The 18,961-nt window shown below is 42.9% G+C and overlaps 1 protein-coding gene across 1 annotated transcript in view; it reads left to right on the forward strand.

Annotated features, from left to right (window-relative positions):
- The window catches only part of LOC126457630 (kinesin-like protein KIF12), a gene marked incomplete at its 5' end in the record, with an annotated part of 606,856 nt that overhangs the window by 240,078 nt on the left and 347,817 nt on the right, over positions 1–18,961 (forward strand). The window lies entirely within an intron of this gene.

Raw genomic sequence — 18,961 nt, forward strand, 5'->3', positions numbered from 1 at the left:
ATCGACTTTGAACATGACAGACTCGTCATTCATCAGCATAGTGTAACTCCACTTCACAGAAAATATACCATCTACAACATAGCGTTTTCTTCGTTTAAATCCTTTAATTTAATCTTCTTTATGTGAATAACCTTTGAACTTAAATATGTGAATGTAACTGCTACAGACCGGCCAAATTGTCGGATTGGAGGGTGGAAGGGGTCAAGAAACTGAAACATAATATAAGAAAAAAAATGTGTATAGGCATTCTTGTAAGCCAAGAATTTAGTATGAATCCAAAAATCTTGAGAAACCAATGCGGTGCAGTGATTAAAACACTGTAATCCTACTTGGGAGGAATGCCAATCAGACCTCCCACGATTTCCATCTGGCACGTCAGGCTAATGCACGTATCATTCGTTTGGATGTGTCACAGCCGACTACCTCTCGATGAATGCGTCGATGGTTCATTAAAGTATGTCATAGCCGACTTCTTTCTGGAAATGTAGATATGATTTGTTTAAATAGCTCGCAGCCAGACAGCTTTAGGCCAATTTGATGGATACCTCATTATGATAGGGTGCAATTGACTCAATCAGATAAATGGAAGGATGGTTAGTTTGACAGAGTGTGGCCGAGTTTCGTCTCATAAATACGCAGGTAGTTCACATTAACAGACTGTGGCTTAATTTATTTAAGCAAATCAATGGATTGTTCGTTTGTACAGTTCATTACCGACTTCTTTCAGGTGGATGCATGAATAGTTTGAGGAGACTGCGGCCAGTGTACGTGAGACCAATGTGAGAGTTGATCATTGGAATAGGCCTTGGCCGACTTTCTTCAGGCGTAAACAAAGTACATTTGCGGCGAACCTGTTTAAGGTGTATGAACATTTACTACGTTTGAATCGATTGCGGCTAATTTCCTTCCGGTGTTCGTGTGGTTAGTATATTTGGAAGAATTCAGGTGACTTTTTTCAAGTAATTCCACGGATGGTTAGTTTTAATAGGTTATAGACGACTTCCTTCAACCGAATGTACAGTTAGTTAATTGGAGTTGATCGCAGCTCACACTATTCACACTAATGTACAGATGGTTAATTTCAAAAGGATTTCCTTCAGGCGATTGCTCGGTTAGGCCATTCGGCTAACCCATTTATGACTTTCTGGAGGTGAACGCATGGCTGGTTGGTTTGAATTTCTTGTGACTGACTTCCTTCTGTGTTCTTGTCCAACAGAGCCAGTTTTTTTTTTCACTTGTCAATACCGTCATCTCTTAACTTCATTTTCTCTTCCCATTAGTACAACACCTTTCAGTGGGTATAGTGGAGCTTATTGTAATACTGAGGTAGACTCCATGCTACATCTTCATTGTATTTTATACTATATGTTTTGGTTATGTGCAACTCTGTGGTGAATGCTTGTAAGGTAGTGCTAGTTTATTTTGTTGTTCAAATGACAATGAAGCGATGAGACAGGGTTAAAGTAACTGCCGCAGATGGCCTTCTACTGCCTGTCGCGACCGGACTTCTTTCTGGCAGACGGATCACTGCGCTGTCACTGTTTGAGTCACTATGGTCAGTTTGCGGATTCTCACTGAGGAGGCCGTTACAAAGGATGACGACACCACTACCACGCACCACGACAAATTACTGCTTCGCCAATGCGAGAAGAGCATTCTATCCTCACACAGGTGCCTCTAATTTAGCAGTTGGCCTATCTTAGCCTTAAAAATGTTCACTCTTTATAGCCTAATCCTGTGTTCATTTTAGAGATTACGGTTCTACATTCTACTCTGCAATTCACAAATAAGTGCGTGGCGAGGTGTTCATCGAAACACCTTGAAGCTATTTCTCTACCCTTCCACTATCGAGCAGCGCCCTCGAAAAACGAACAATTCAATGTTTCCGTGCGATCTCTTATTTCTCTCCTTTTATTACAATTACCATTTCTCTCTATGTAGGGGGGTACCAGCAAAATATTATCGCGTTCGGAGGAGAAGGTTGGTGATTGAAATCTCATGAAAAGGAGAAAATGCCTTTGTTTTAATGACTGGCACCCCAATTCGCGTATCATATCGCTGAAACTCTCTCCCCTATTCCGCGATAATACAAAACGAGCTACCCTTCTTCGAACTTTTCGGCTTTCTCCGTCAATCATATCTGATGCGGATTACACAAGACGCAGCAATACTCCATTTGAGACATTATGCCGCATCTAAAGTACGTTACATTTACGAATTATGCTGTCATTCTGACAGCTATGGCACTGTGGGCTATACAGGTTTCCAATTCAGCTTTCATTGGACAACAACTTTTAAAAGTTTCAGCTTAGGAAAGATATTCTAGCTCAGCTCGAGGGTACATTAATCATGCGTACGAATGCTTTTTTAAGTACTGCAGCTACTTCCGCCGTGCACGAAGTCGAATCTGATAACTGCACCCTGACTGCTCACGCGACGTCGGCTGCACTCTTGTATCGTGTCATCCGTTATCTGATACGATTTCCTCCCGGTTAAAGAGAAATTAAGCGACTCTTCGCTGTTGACAACTTTCGCTGTTGCGGGCACAATACACCGCAGCTTGACCCTAAATTAATCACCCGGAGACAGAATAATGTGTAAAACGAATCTAGCTCCTATCGCGCTTACAAAGTAGTATTGTGCGCGAACAGTGACTGTTCCTCTATGACAGTAGATAATTAGGACTGCTGTTTATCGCTCAGCACTCAAATAGCGACCCCACTTATTCCAAAGCCTTGTTCAGCAACCACGTTTATTTGTCATAACATGACAGTTGATCGACGAAAGAACGAAGTACAAAAATGTTCAGGGAAATTCAGGAGTAGAGAAATACGAGTCACTTAGGAATGGAATAAATAAGAAATACAGGGAAGCTGAGGCGAAATGCCTACACGAAAAATTTGAAGAAATTGAAAAACAAATGCTCGTCGGAAGGACTGACTAAGCATATAGAAAAATCAAATCAGCCTTCGGTGTAATTAAAAGCAAGGGCGGTAACATTAAGAATATAAAGGGAATTCCATTGTTAAACGCAAATGAGAGGGCGGGTAGGTGAAAAGAGTACACTGAGGGTCTCTATTAGGGGGAGAACTTGTCTGATGACGTAATAGAAGAAGAAGAAACAGGAATCGATAGGGAAGAGATAAGGAATTCAGTACTAGAGTCAGAATTTAAAAGAGCGTTGGACGACATAAGTAGAAGGGATACATAATATTTCATCGGAATTTCTAAAATAAACCCTAGTCAACAGCCATTTTGCATCTGGGATGTGATACAGCAACTAGTATGTATTTTGGTGCGTAAAATCCGAATATACCTTTCAAAATGTTCTAGCACGTACCATCTTTGAGTTTGTAAGAGTCTTTTATTTTTCTTATTCAGTATTTCGCTTTTTGCTGTTCTTATATTTTTATGTTTAGTTGTTTGTTTTTGATTTACAGAGGAGAGCTAGAAGATCTACAAATCGTGACTTATGAAACCATGGCTTTGCTGTTAGAGTCAGTTAAATATAAGGATCATGACTGGCAGCTTTGCTGTGATTTAAAAGTTGTTGCACTCCTTACAGTTTTACAGGCTGGATTCACGAAATACTGCCACCTTCTGTGCCTTTGGGACAGCCGTGACACCAAGAACCACTATACAGTCAAGGAATGGCCTATAAGGAAGTCATATTTTCCTGTAAACGTAAATGTGAACAATACCCCATTGGTTAAGCCCGATAAAATCATTTTTTCCTCCCCTTCGTAACAAGTTGGGTGTTATCAAGAACTTTATAAAAGCTCTGGATAAAGAAGGTGAGGCCTTCAATCACTTAAAAAAAAGTTTCCCAAATTAAGTGAGGTAAAGCTGAAAGGGGGTATATTTGTTGGACTAAAAATAAGAGAATAGCTGAAAGATCCAACCTTCGATACCAAACTCACAGATATCCAATTAGCTGCTCGGTCTTGTTTAAAAGCAATTATGAAGGGCTTTTTGGGCAACAGAAAAGACAAAAACTGTTACCGTTGTGAATGATCTGGTGGACAACTATAAGAACTTGGGGTGTAGAATGTCGCTTAAAATTCACTTTTTACGTTCTCATCTTGATTTCTTCCCGGAAAATTTGGGATCCGTAAGCGATGAGCATGGTGAACACTTTCACAAAGACATTCTTACCATGGAACACCGTTACCAAGGCCGTTGGAACCCTTCGATGATGGGTGACTACTGCTGGGGTCTTGTTAGGGAGAGTGATGAAACAGCAAAGGAAAGAAGAGCTCCGTCGTCGCATTTTCAAAAACCAAAGACGATTAATGGTGAAAATATCTTCTGAACTAATTTGGACCTTTTATTGGCATCATGCCCATATACACATACAAAACAGTGTAGATTTCAAACGTTCTGAATGTGTATTCTTGTTTGACTTAATTGTGTCAATTTTCACTATTACCATTTTTTATTCTGTTGTGTGTCTAGGAAATGTGACGTCATAGAGAAAAACTGATTTTACCAGTTTAATCAGCACCCAAAAATTAGGGAAATCCACAGATTTCCAAACCAGATGCAGAAAAAAAAGTTTAAATTTGTTAACTAGTGTAACTGAGGGAAATGACAACAAAACGCTATTCAAGCTGGTGTGAAGATTATATTAGACTGGCGATATATCATCAGTCTTTCGGAGAAACATCATCCACACAATTCCGAAGATTGCAAGAGCCGACTAGAGCGAGAATTATCGCACGTCAGCTTAATAGCTCATGCATCCAAGTTACTGAGAAGGATAATATACAGAAGAGTGGAAAAGAAAATTGAGGATGCTTTAGATGACGACCAGTATGGTTTTAGGAAAGGTAAAGGCACAACATAGGCAGTTCTGACGGTGCGATTGATAATGAAGGCAAGATTAAAGAAAAATCAAATTGTGTTTGTACGATTTGTCGACGTGGAAATAACGTTCGACAATGTAAAATGATGCAAGATGTTCGAAATCCTGAGAATAATAGGGGTAATCTGCAAGTAGAGACAGGTAACATACAGTATGTACAAGCGCCAAGAGGGAATAATAAGAATGGAAGGCCAAGAATGAAGTGCTGAGATTAAAAAAGGTGTATGATAGAGATGTAGTGTTTCGCAACTACTGCTCAACCTGTAGATCGAAGAAGAAATGTCGGAAATAGAAGACACGTTCAAGTGGAAGATGTAATTCAAGGTGAAAAGACATCAATGATAAGATTTGCTGATGATATTCCTATCCTTAGTGAAAGTGAAGAAAAATCACAGGATCTATTGAATGGTTTGAACAGCCTAATGGGTTAGAATACGTATTGAGAGTAAATCGAAGAAAGACGAAAGTAATGAGAAATAATAAAAATGGGAGTAGTGAGAAACTTAACATCAGAGTTAGTGATCACCAAGTAGATCAAGTTAAGGAATTCTGCTACCTAGGTCGCAAAATTAACTGATGACAGACGGAGCAAGGAGAACATCAAAAGCAGACTATGGCAAAGAGGACATTCTTGGCCAAGAGAAGTCTACTGGTATTAAACATAGGCCATACTTGGAAGAAGAAATTTTTGAGAATGTACATTTGGCGCACAGCATTGAATGGCAGTGAGACATGAACTGTGGGAAAACGGGAACAGAAGAGAATCAAATCCTTTCGTAAGTGGTTTTACAGAAGAATGTTGTAAATTACAAGGTAAGAAATGAAGAGGTTCTCCGCAGAATCGGCGAGAAAAGTAATATATGGAAAAAACTGACAAGAAGAAGGGCCAGGATGATAAGACATCCGTTAAGGCTTCGCGGAGTAACAACCATGGTGTTAGAGGGAAATTTTGGAAATTTGTGGTAAGTTCCTATGGGACTAAACTGCTGAGGTCGCCGGTCCCTAAGCTTACACACTACTTAATCTAAGTTAAAACTAACTTACGGTAAGAAGCCACATACCCCATGCCCGACGGAGGGCTCGAACCTCTGCCGGTGGATCCACGCAATCGTGGAAAGGCGCTTCAGTCCGCGTGGCTATAGGAGTTAAAACTGTAGAGGAAGATGAACATAGGAATGCATCTACGAAATAATTGAGGAGGTAGTTTTGAAGTGCGGCTCAGATATGAAATTGTTCGCACAGGTGAGAATTTCGTGGCGGGCCGTGTCAAATCAGTCAGTAGACCGACCAAAAAGAAGAAAGAGAGAGAGAGATACAGGTCTGATGTGAGCAATCATTTCTCGTCACAAGGATTCTAGAAGTTCTCGCAATATGGTAGAAGTATGTATCAGCTGATATCCACTTAATGGTTGATTGGTCGATTTGGGGGAGGGGACCAAACAGGGAGGTCATCGGTCCCATTAGATTAAGGAAGGATGGGGAAGGACGTCGGCCATACCCTTTCAAAGGAACCACCCCGACATTAGTCTGAAGCGATTTAGGGAAATCACGAAAAATGCAGATCAGGTTGGCCCGACGGGGGCTTGAACCGTCGTCCTCCCGAATGCGAGTCCAGTGCGCCAACCACTGCGCCACCTCGCTCTGTACACTCAAAGGTATCAACATTAGCAGGTATCTTTCATTAATGAGTTGTTTGTTGTGTGTTCTGAGACTTCCTTCTGGTTCCCGATAAGCACTCCCAGACGGGCTTTATGCTCAAATAACATCGCATTGTATCAATTTAGGCAAAAAGTCTCAAAGGAGATCTGCTACCATATTGTCTCATGCAATCGCAATTTCTTAATTTTTTCGTTTTTTTAACAATGTAGTTTGATGCTGCTCTCTTTCTACTCCACCCTACGCAAGTAGCTTCGTCTCTGTCTAACTTTCAACAACCATGTGTTGATGTAACTATCTATTTCTTTATGCTGTTTTTTTTTTTTTTTTTTTTTTTGTTATGTACCACAGATTCTGATGTCGGACACGTACACAAACGTCTAAGGTATTGACATATAAATGATTGTGCGATAAAAACTTTACCACAATTGTTTAAGCATTGATAAAAAATTACATGCCCAATGGCATAGACACTGCTCTTGAAGTGAAACAATGGGTCAGTTATAGCCGGATATAGTTCTCTGTTGTCGTCGTGCATTCCATATTACCACAACGCATTACACCTGTCACCAAATGTCTCGTCCTGCCTCAGAAGCACTGTACAGTGTAAAGGTTGGGCAGTGCCTCACGGTTAAAACATCGCTGTTTTAGCGGCTGCTGTTCAGAAACATAGCAATTGAGACAGTGCGTTGCATCCAATAGCGCACAAACTATCACACCAGATGTTTGTCAGATATTACGCTTAACAATGCAGGCAGCCACATTACGGTCGTCATCGTGGTGACACGTACGCAGAGGTCACAGTAAAGCAGGTTGAAGAGGGACTTGTCTGGAAACACATTCTGCCAATCCTTACTCAAGCGTCAGGGTTCACGTTTTCATTACAGTCCGAGGCGTTTCCGGGTTTGAGACATTGTAATCCGACCCAATGTAATGTGTTTCCATAGCCCAGCTCGCAGCAGATCGCGTTGTATTGTCGACGCAGACAGTACCACTGCTCCTAGCATGGACTTACACTGTGCACAATGATATACGGTCCGTTATGAATATTTCTGCGATATGTTAGTCATGTTGCGCTGTGGCCATGTTGCGTGGCGAATAGGCCCAGTTTTTGCCACTCACCCTCTTCCTTACTATATCTCGAGCTGTGGGGTGTGATGTGGGAAAATATTGATTTGGATCAATTCAGATATTCAAGGCTGCCACTGGGTTTCGGCCCAGGATGAGAACTTCACATGAAAACAAAGTTACATTTATTATCACGATTCTCATTAAATAACTGTTGCAGTAGCCACAATGAAATAAATCGTGAAGCAGAACATAGTTTTAAAGTGAATGATATATAGAATCACCCTAACTGTTGGAACTGTTTCTGTGATAAGATAGGAATGAAATCATAAGTCAGTGTGCAAACCCATCAAGTTATGCTGAGAAAATAGTCACATTCTGTACTTTATGCTTTTGATCCCAATCTGAAACATTTTTTCTTCATACAAATCATCTGCCGGTCGAAACTACTGTTTTTCGCCTCTAAAGAACTGCGGTACAAATTGTCCAATCGGGTGACTACACTTCACTTACCAAGTAATGTTTGTCATTTTTCGCGATTACATTAAGGTACTTGCGACAACTTCAGAAATCATCAAGTGACTGGTGCACTACATCCTTTCTAAATTAATATCAAAGGCACGTTTAGTCATTTTCTGGACTTTTAGTTTTCAAGCTGCTTTATTTTCAAAAATCCCTGGAAATTTGGCAATTGATATACAGGATGATCACAATTAAAGTTCCAGTTTCAAAATTCTGCAGAAAGAGAACCACTGCTCATAATGACGTCAAATTTGAGCAGCACGTTACTGACACAGGGGAAACGTCATGGAACAAAAAACTTAACGAGAATTTTACCAATAGATGGCACTGTAAGCGTCTTAATGTAAATGCGGTCGACTACAAATGAGTCACAGTACGACGGCTGTGGTTTGTGTGTGAATTCCTAAGGGACCAAACTGCTGAGGTTAACGGTCCCTAGACTTACACACTACTTAAACTAACGTAACGCTAAGAAGAACACTCACACCCATGCCCGAGGGAGGACTCGAACGTTAGGCTGGAGGGGCCGCACGATTAGTGACAAGCCGCCTCTAACCGCACGGCCACTCCGCACGGCGGCTGTGGTTTGGGTTGCACATTACACCCACCATACTGTTCAATGTGCATGACGGCACAAGTTCGGCAGTCAACAGTTGTGGCACTGTTAGTTAGGTAAGTCCATCCACCACGGTAAGGTCGAACCACATCGGATGCGAAAATCGATTTTTAGCTAAAGCCGTCGCCAACCACCACAATAATTCAAAATAACATCGGTTTTTAACTGTCGTGAGACTGGCACAAGACATGTTCAATATGCTGCCCACCATTTTTCACCACAAGCTGAACTCGAGAAACAGTATGTTCCACAACAGATAGGACTGTCTCGGGCATCACGTTCAAAACGCGTTGAGCGATGCTCGCCTCCAGTTCAGCTACGTTCGGTAACTGGAGCACTGAGCACAACATATTTCAAATAACCCCACAGCCAGAAGTCACACGGTTTAAGATAAGGTGATCTGTCGGGAAATGACGGTTAATAATTCTAGTATTTTCGAAATGCCTCTGCAACAGCCGCTTCACTGGCTGTGCAATCTGCGGAGCAGCGCCATCTTGCATAAAAATGATCCTAACCACACGTCCACGATCCTGAAGGGTTGGAATCGCGTTTATGCGTGAAAGACTCTCATACCGCTTACCAGCGACGGTACAGGTGACGAAGCCCCCAGGACGGCCCCACAATAGACGATGCCGTCAACCTGCACCAGACAGTCAGCTTTGCGGATTTTTCGATGCTCATATTCTGCAATTCAGCTTACTGACATGTCCCTGTAGATGGACATGGGCTTGGTATGTGAACAGAATGTTATATAGCCTTTCATTGTCCGCTTCCATGCGAGCAAGAATTTCCAGAGCGAACGTTCGTCTTGCTGCCATGTCAGCAGCAAACAACACCTGAAGATGAAACTTCCTGGCAGATTTAAACTGCGTGCTGGACCGAGACTCGAACTTCGGACCTTTACCTTTCGCGGGCAAGTGCTCTATCAAGCACGACTCACGCTCCGTCCTCACAGCTTTACTTCTGCCAGTACCTCATCTCCAACCTTCCAAATTTTACAGAAGCTCTCCTGCGAAACCATGCAGAACTAGCACTCCTGAAAGAAAGGATATTGCGGAGACGTGGCTTATCCACAGCCTCGAGGATGTTTCCAGAATGAGATTTTCATTCTGCAGCAGAGTCAGATTGGAGACGAGGTACTGGCAGAAGTAAAGCTGTGAGGACGGAGTGTGAGTCGTGCCTGGGTAGCTCAGATGGTAGAGCAATTGCCGGCGAAAGACAAAGGTTCCGAGATCGAGTCTCGGTGCGGCACACAGTTTTAACCTGTCAGGAAGTTTCATATCAGCGCACACTCCGCTGCAGAGTGAAAATCTCATTCTGAAAACCTGAAGATGTTTGATTTGATGTGGCTAGCAATGCAGGATGTTTCGTAGGATTTTATGCACGGTGCTCGCTGGCATGTCCAACATTCGGGCAATTTCCCGGATATTGCATGTAAGGAGCGAGGTGGCGCAGTGGTTAGAACACTGGACTCGCAGGGCGGGCGACGGTTCAATCCCGCGTCCGGCCATCCTGATATAGGTTTTCCGTGATGTCCCTAAATCGCTCCATACAAATGCCAGGGTGGTTCCTTTGACAGGGCACGGCCGACTTCCTTCTCCATCCTTCCCTAATCCAATAAGACTGATGACTTCGTTGTTTGTTCTCTTCCCCCAAATCGATCCAATCCAACTATATTGCATGTTCCACACGAGCTTTTGACCCTTTCTGAAATGCTGTGGCCACTTCTTCGACAGACATCGGATCAATTGCTTTCATCCCTCTGCCACATTACACTTCAGAAGAACCTGTCTTTTCGAATTTTGTAACCAATTTCTCCAGACCCTTAGCAGCCATCGGCCCATTGCTTTTTTTTTTTTCACTCTTGACTGTTCGGAAGATCTGAAGGGCTACTAGCGCGCAGTCTCTGTTGCTGTTAATGATCTTTACCAGCAGCGAGCGATCCTTCATGGAGACAGTAGTGCTGGGCGTCTCGCACGCAAACTGAGGAACAGCCGTCTGCCGCGTGTCTCTTGGTGTCCATGTTCTGTGGATTACAGCTCCATGTATCGGTCAAATTTTAATTACTTTTTTCTTCCATGACGTTTCACTCTCTCTGTTCAAATATGACGTCATTCTGAGCAGCGGTTCTCTTTCTACTGCATTTTGAAACTGGAACTTTAATTATGGACACCCTGAACGAAAAAAAACCGCTTTCAGTACATTTCCTTGAGGTGCCGGTGGAATCGGGCACATATCACGACCCTATCTGCCTCCAGATCCGCGTCCGCTTTACGTGTATTCTACCTCACTGCAACTAACACGTGGGTCTCAACTTCTTATACGGTTTCTTGTGTTTTGAAGTGAGATGAGCTTTTTCACGTCCCTCCCCAGTGTTGACGAATGGATGCCCTGCGTAATGTACAGCATCTTCGTGAGCATAGGACGACAAATTCTTGATATTCTTCAATAATTTGCAAGTGTCCAAAAGTTAAAGCATGTTCGAGGTCCTCGACAAAAAAACAAAGCGTCATATCGACACTGGGTGAACTACACTGAGAAAAATTGTTCAAATGGCTCTAACCACTATGGGACTTAACATCTCTCATGAGTCCCCTATACTTCAAACTACCTAAACCCAATTAACCTAAGGACACCACACACACCCAACCCGAGGCAGGATTCGAACCTTCAACCGTAGCAGCATTGCGGTTCCGGACTGAAGCGCCTAGAACCGCTCGTACACTGAGAAAAGACAATGCGGAAACAAATAGTACCTTGCTCACCGTCAGTGACTTAGGAACGGTGCAACAGTGTCTTCTTTATAGGCAACAGTTAACTGTTAAACCTTGAAAGTGTTTCTCGTTGTCCATCCAAGCGGCGGTTCGTGAGACACGTCATAGAAATATCAATGTAGAGCAACCGTTATGATGAGGTTTGTCTCGTCGGGGCCGTATGATGCCGCATTTATTCTCTATGGCTTCTGGTACGACGGAAGTCTCCATTTATGTCATGCTGAAACATATGTATGCCACTTTCGTGTTGTTCAATAGGTCAGTGTTTCACGCAATGGAAGATGTAATTCCTGACCACACAGAGAGGTAACAAGGTCTGCAACACGAGGACATCACGTTTCTAGTGTGAGCGATGGGCACTCTAAACTTAAATATGAATGATATGCATAGGATACTGTGAGTCATAGTACCAGCGCCATTAGGCTGGTGTCCAGCAGTGAGTGGTGCTAGCGCAATGTTCTAATGCAACGTAAGAATGCCTTGCGTATGTTTCATTGAGTTGAGAGGACATCATATCACTTTACTGGCTATCAGTGCACCAAACTTTTTGAAATTTTGAAGGCAGCTTCAGATTGTATATTGAGAGAGTAGTAAAATCAACCAAAGATAAAGTTCTAAGGGGAATTCAATACAGGGAGAAGAAATGAAAACTTGGAGATTTGCCGATGACTTTACAATTCCGTCAGAGCCAGAAAAGGATTTGCAACTAATGTGCATCGCACATGTGGCGGCATATCGAAATTAAAGCCCGGGTAAAGAAAGCATAAAAAGTTTGTTGTATTTTTCATAAACATATAAAAAGTGCACTTCTCAGTTTGGGAGCACCAGTACAGACTGAACCCAAACTTAACTCCATCTCGCAGCTCAAGTTCCAATAAGAAATGCAATAACTGATTACCTGGCAGACCGCAACCACAGCAGTAATCACCAAAAAATTAAATCATGATTCGTTATCAGTATTCATTAGTTGGCAGTACAATTCAGTTAAGTTGAAGAGGAACTGACATATCTGAAATGGGCAATCAGAGAAACTGCAAAACATAGCTACAGAGAAGGTAATTGCGAAGAAACCATGGCTAACAGAAGAAATACTTCAGTTGATCGATGAAAGTAGGAAGCACAAAAATGTTCACGAAAATACATGAATACAGAAATACAAGTCGCTGAGAAATAAAATAAATAGGAAGTGCACGGAAGCTAAGACCAGATAGCTGCATGAAAAAGTTAAGAAATCGAAAAAGAAATGATTATCGGAAGGACCGACTCAGCATATAGGAAAGTCAAAACAGCCTTCGGTGAAGTTAAAAGCAAGGGTGGTAACATTAAGAGTGCAACTAGAATTCCATTGCTAAATGCAGAGGAGAGAGCATATAGGTGGAAAGAGTGCATTGAAGGCCTCTATGAGGGAGAAGGTGTGTTTGACGTGATAGAAAAAGAAACAGGAGTCGATATAGAAGAGACAGGGTCATCCAGCATTAGAATCAAAATTTAAGAGAGCTTTAGAGAACTAAAGATCAGATAATGTAGAAGGGATAGATAACATTCCATTAGAATTTCTAGTCATTCAGCAAGGTAGCAACAAAACGACCATTCACGCTAGTGTGTAGAATATATGACTCTGGCGATATACCATCTGACATTTAGAAAAACATCATCCACACAATGCAGAAGATTAAACGTGCCGACAAATGGCACTATCGTACAGTCTGCTTAACAGCTCACGGATCCAAGCTATTGACAAGAATAATATACAGAAGAACAGAAAAGAAAATTTGGTTTGTGTTAAATGACGATTGGTTTGGTTCAGGAATGGTAAAGGCATCGGAGAGGCAATTCTGACGTTGATGTTGGTAATGGAAGCAAGACCAAAGAAAAGTCAAGACACAGTCATAGGATTTGACCATCTTGGAAAAGCGTTGGACGATGTGAAATGGTGCAGGACGTTCGAAATTTTTAGAAAAATAAGAGTAATCTATATGGAAAGACGGGTATTGTAAAAGATGAACCAGAGGGAACAATAAGAGTGGAAGACCAAGAACGAAATGCTTTGGACTAAAAAGGGTGTAAGACAGGGACGTAATCTTTCGCACCTACTGTTCCGTCTAAGCATCGAAGAAGCAATGAGGGAACTAATTGAAGGGTTCAAGAGTGGAATTAAAATTCAAGGTGTAAAGATATCAGTGATAAGTATCGCTGATGACATTGCTATCCTCAGTGAAAGTGAAGACGAATTATAGGATCTGCTGAATGGGACGCATTGTCTGATGAATATAGAATATGGATTGAGAGTAAACCGAAAAAAAGATGAAAGTAATGAAAAATAGCAGAAATGAGAACAACGCGAAACTTAACATCGGGGTGGGTGAAGTAGACGAAGTTAAGGAAATCTGCTACCTAGACAGAAAAATAACTTGTGACGGACAACGAGGACACAAAAAGCAGAATAGAATTGGAGAAATCTGCTAGTATCAAACAAAGACCTTTATTTGAGGCAGAAATTTCTGAGAATGTTCATCTTGAGCACAGCATCGTATCGTAGAGAAACATGGACTGCGAGAAAACCGGAAAAGACAAGAATAGAAACTTTTTAGATGTGTTGCTATAATAGAGAGTTAAATTTAGGTAGGCTGATAAGATAAGGAGTGAGTTTGTCTGGAGATTCGGCGAGGAAAGGAATATATGGAAAACACTATCAAAAATAAGGGCAGGATGGTAGGACATCTGTTAATACATCAGAGAATAACTTCCATGGTACTAGAGGAGGCTGTAGAGGGTAAAACTGTAGAGAAAGACAGAGACATGGGAATACATACAGTAAATAATTGAGGACGTAGGTTGCGGGTGCACCTATGAGATGAAGAGGTTGGCACAGGAGAGGAATTCGTGGAGGCTGCACAAACCCGTGAGGAGATTGATGCCTCAGAAAAAAGGGTACTGGTTAATCTTGCTATCCGTTAAGTGCGAAAATGTACTCTTAACCACCGTAAGTGGGAAACCTGATTAACGAGACTTAAAGATACTGTCCTCGATTCAGTACGACTGTGACGGCCCATTACCAATGTCCACCAAAGTCCGCACGGCAGAAAAGGCAACATTTCATCAGTGCCCATCTGTATTAGAGACATCGAAGGTGCTCCAGGTACAATGGCTCCCTAGAGAGACTTGGACTGACGAATCGCTACTGCGGGCGTTGCCTGCTCCAAAGAGCTCGGTAGAAACGAACTCAACCGGCACCACAGAGCGCCGGCCAAAATTCTTTAGAGGCGCCAGGATACTGTTGGAGACACGTGACCCCGCTTATCCAGCTACCTCTGGTGTCGTTATGGCTTCCGTCTGGCGGCTTGGCCGGCGCTCTAAGTGTCTGCCTGGTGCTTACTGAGGTGACCCCTGCAGCTTGCTGTGTAAGCCATCCGCTGGACACTAGTGTCTGGTGAGTAGCCGAGACGCAGCAGGGACATACTGAACAGAATGGGTAGCGTCTTTAAACCTCGTTATAAAATTAACGTTAACAAGTATATAACAAAGGTAATGGAGTGGAGCCGAATTACATCAGGAAATGAGACACTGAAAACATTACATGAGTAGCTATTTGCGCAGCGTAATAATTGACGATGGTTGAATCAGAGAGGATATAAAATGCAGACTGGTAATAGCAAAACAAAAATTTTTGTGTTAGGAGGTGTTTTTTTAGTGTTTGGCTGGCGTAAAGCCTTGTACAGAAATGACATGTCACCAATAACTCGTTCAGACAAGAAGTGAATGTAAGCTTTTGAAACGTGGTGCTGTAGAAGACTGCTTAGGAAGCTTAGATAACTAATGGCGACGTTATGACTGATGACACGAGGGGATGACGAGGTACGACAAATAGATATAGGTAGCAGCAGTCGTGTAGAGACCAAGAGGCTTTCGCAGAATAGTGGATAGCCACATCAATCCAGTCTTCAGACAACTTTCACGATGTCATCCGCGGTCATTTTGAGTTCCGCAGTATATCTTGATTCCTTAGAACTGAGTCGTGTGTGATAATGCTTGTCAAGACTCGTTTTGGTGCATCATTTTCAGTATTAATTGTGGTCTTTAGTGGGCGTCGAAGATACCTTACTTGCCGACATACAAAACTAACACCGTCCGAATAGGCCTTGGAGGCACAACTGCCACCGTTTCATCCTCAGCACCAGATGCGGATACGGAGAGGCATGTGGTCATCCAGCACACCGCTCTCCCGGCGATAGTTAGTTTTCGTGACCGGTGCAGTTATTCCTCAATCAAGAAGCTCTGCAATTGGCGTCACAAGGGCTGAGTGCACTCCGCTTACCAACAGCACTCGGCAGATCCGATCTTGCCAAAACCTATTACAAAATATATGTCTATTCTGAACAGAATACCTTTATAAGCTCATGTCTTATGTCCTTATCTATATCTGCATTTGTACTCCACAGGCCACTTTTCGATGTGTGACTATGGGTACTATCATGTTCCGTTCCCTCCTATTGGAATCGCGAAAGATGCACCGGAAGAACGACTGACGGTAAGCTTGCATATGAGAATGGATTTCTCTAGTTTTCCCGTCACGGTCTTTTAGCAAGCTGTACATGCGTGGAGATAATATGTGGCCTCATTTCCTCGAAACGTCATCTTTCACAAATTTAACAGTAAACTTCTCCGTGATTGGAGCTTATACAACTAGAATTTGTTCAGCATCTCTTTAACACTCTGACATTTTCCTTACCAATCTGTGCCGCAATATGCCGCTGTTGGTTGGATCTTCTCTATCTGCTCTGTTAATCCTGCAGGCTGAGTTCCATCACTGAAGAGCAGTACTCCAGAAACAGGCCCACCTCTTTTGTGGATGATTTACTTTCCCAGGGGATTCTTTCAATGAATCAGAGCCTACAAACTACTTTTTCTACTGCTAGTTTCATGTGGGCGTTCCACTTGGCACTCATACCAGGGTCCAAAACAATGAATCACGAAACTCTCACCGTTCGTCTGCAACTTCGGAGCTTGTTGTGGCGATATAAATATGGAACGATGTTTTTATAACTTGGTATGAAACGAAATGCTTTTCCTTTTTTACGTAAAGTGGTATCTACAGGGTGTTACAAAAAGGTACGGCCAAACTTTCAGGAAACATTCCTCACAGACAAATAAAGAAGAGATGTTATGTGGACATGTGTCCGGAAACGCTTAATTTCCATGTTAGAGCTCATTTTAGTTTCGTCCACCTACGCTCATTGGAGCACGTTATCATGATTTCATACGGGATACTCTACCTGTGCTGCTTGAACATGTGCCTTTACGACACAACATGTGGTTCATGCGCGATAGAGCTCCTGCACATTTCAGTCGAAGTGTTCATACGCTTCTCAACAACAGAATCGTTGAGCGGTGGACTGGTAGAGGCGGACCAATTCCATGGCCTCCACGCTCTCCTGACCTCAACCCTCTTGACTTTCATTTATGGGGGCATTTGAAAGCTCTTGTCTACGCAACCCCGGTACCAAATGTAGAGACTCTTCGCGCTCGTATTGTGGACGGCTGTGATACAATACGCCGTTCTCCAGGACAGCATCAGCGCATCAGGGATTCCATGCGACGGAGGGTGGATGCATGTATCCTCGCTAACGGAGGACATTTTGAACACTTCCTGTAACAAAGTGTTTTAAGTAACGCTGGTACGTTCTGTTGCTGTTTGTTTCCATTCCATGATTAATGTGATTTGAAGAGAAGTAATAAAATGAGCTCTAACATGGAAAGTAAGCGTTTGCGGACACATGTCCACATAACATATTTTCTTTGTTTGTGTGTGAGGAATGTTTCCTGAAAGTTTGGCCGTACCTTTTTGTAACACCCTGAATAAAAGAGAGAGATATATAAATCCATCCTCTTTCTTCAAAGAAAATCAGCTTAGTCCACACTGACAGATCTATATAAAATGTCAAAACCGGGAAAGATGAAGGCAGTTTATTGATAATGGGACGAGGTATTAAAGGACTGTTGTTTGTCAGGGAGAAAACATTAGCACAGTGCGGTTCATTTATGATGCGGCAGTGGTAGCCACAAGTCAGCAGGAATTCAGTCTGTGCTAAATGTAATGGAATATATGTTAGTTGCAGGTTAAGATATGCCCCTAAATAAGAAGAAAGCATGACAGGTGGATATGCTGGAGCATTAAACGGTTCAGGCGGGAAAGAGAAGCTAGAAGGGATACACACATTTCGATACATGGAAACAATATAGACAAACATGATAGGTACATGCTAGGCTTAGCAACGAGGATAAGAGCAAAACGTCTTTTATAAGAATAAATAGCGGCTAACTTAGTTTTGAATGTATTAAAACGAGTCTGAAGTCCGTGTAAGAAACTGGTAAAGCGAACTACTGTCGGCGGAAGCATCATAAAGTACGTGGCAAGCACGTGGGACACTCATAACCAGTTCCTTTAGAACCTAGACACATCAGGTCACAATTCAATCCCGTGTTAAAAAATACTCAGTCATACGATTACGAATCGGCTACTACGCCTTACATGCACGGCCGGAAAAAATGCCGCTCTTCAAGGACTGTTCAGTGTCATCAGGGTACAATGTGTCCATACTGTGGGCCTGAGTATGGTGAGTGGTTCATCTGTGACGGTCATCGACGATCAGATTGCGCTCCGAAGTCCTACCTGTGCTCACTCTGTTTTGACTCTGCTGGCTGTAACTGTGCTGACTTTAGAGATGAAATGCGTTTGCAGCATTCATTCTATAGTAAAACCATGCCTCACCGACAAGCACGTACTCCTGCTGAACAGCTTCAGCAATATGAACGCGGTCGGACTGTGGGTTGGTTGGTTGGTTGGTTGGTTGGTTTGGGAGAAGAGACCAAACAGCGAGGTCATCGGTCTCGTCGGATTAGGAAAGGACGGAGAAGGAAGTCGGCCGTGCCCTTTCAAAGGAACCATCCCGGCATTTGCCTGGAGTGATTTAGGGAAATCACGGAAAACCTAAATCAGGATGGCCGGATGCGGGATTGAACCGTCGTCCTCCCGAATGCGAGTCCAGTGTCTAACCACTGCGCTACCTCGCTCGGTCGGACTGTGGGCCTGCGGGAAGCTGAACTGACGTATCGACGGATTGCTGCACATGCGGGCCGCGGTGTATCGATGGAACATCGCAGCTTTCAGAAGTAATCTGTGGAACATTCCCACACCTGTAGACAGGCACTGAACATCTGCGTTAATACAGACACACGTCAAGATCGACGCATTGTGCGAGCATCGGAGGCCCACCGAAAACCATCCTGGGATGAAATCTGGGGACGTTTTGCACCTGTAGTGTCATCCGGTACCACTGGGAACCATCTGCTTGCAGCAGAATGAAGATCACATGTGTCTTTGGCCAGACTACCACTGACCCCATGCCAACCACTAAGCATGGTCGCTCTAATGTCGTGAAGGTGTTGACTGTAGAGTGGAAT

Source organism: Schistocerca serialis, chromosome 1 (assembly GCF_023864345.2).
Source record: "Schistocerca serialis cubense isolate TAMUIC-IGC-003099 chromosome 1, iqSchSeri2.2, whole genome shotgun sequence".
Lineage (NCBI taxonomy): Eukaryota > Metazoa > Arthropoda > Insecta > Orthoptera > Acrididae > Schistocerca > Schistocerca serialis.